Below are 664 nucleotides of genomic sequence, written 5' to 3' on the forward strand. Positions count from 1 at the left end.
CAATCCTCTAAATGTAGATTTCACTTTTTAGTCTGTTTGGAGCCTGGTTTGGTTTAGTGGTGTGCTTTCCCTTCCTTTTGCCGACGTAAAGAAGATCACACAACAAAAAAGTTGTGGTTTAAGTTTTATTCAGGGTCTTGCTGAGGAGTATAGCCTGGAGACAGCCATAGGTGGCACCGAGGAACTGCCCCAGAGACGTACGGGGAGAAGCCGGTTTGTATATGATTTTTGGTTTCGGAATACGTGCAGTCAAGCACACATCTTGATAAAAGATGACTGTTAATCATAAAGAACAGGTATTTCACGTTAATGATTTTAGTGCTTTTCTATGAATGGGAAGATTCAGGAATCTGGGGTCATTGACAGTTTTCCTGAGATATGCATCTAATTATCTAAGGGGCCATTTATCCAAAGCACAGAGTGTCTCATCCTGTTTTTCATCCTGAATTTCTCTCAGGTTGCACTGTCAGTGGGCAACTGCAGTGGGTTATGAGTTAACCCTTCTAGAACTGGGGGGAGAACAATGCTCTTTGTTCTTTGTTCGCCCTTTCCTTCCTCCTTCCTCCTTCCTCCTTCCTTCCTCCTTCCTCCCTCCCCTTCCTGCCTTCCTTCCTTCCTTCCTCCCTCCCTCCCTTCCTTCCTTCCTTCCTCCCTCCTTCACTTC

The sequence above is a fragment of the Balaenoptera physalus genome (assembly GCF_965194825.1).
Source record: "Balaenoptera physalus genome assembly, chromosome: 17".
Classification (NCBI taxonomy): domain Eukaryota; kingdom Metazoa; phylum Chordata; class Mammalia; order Artiodactyla; family Balaenopteridae; genus Balaenoptera; species Balaenoptera physalus.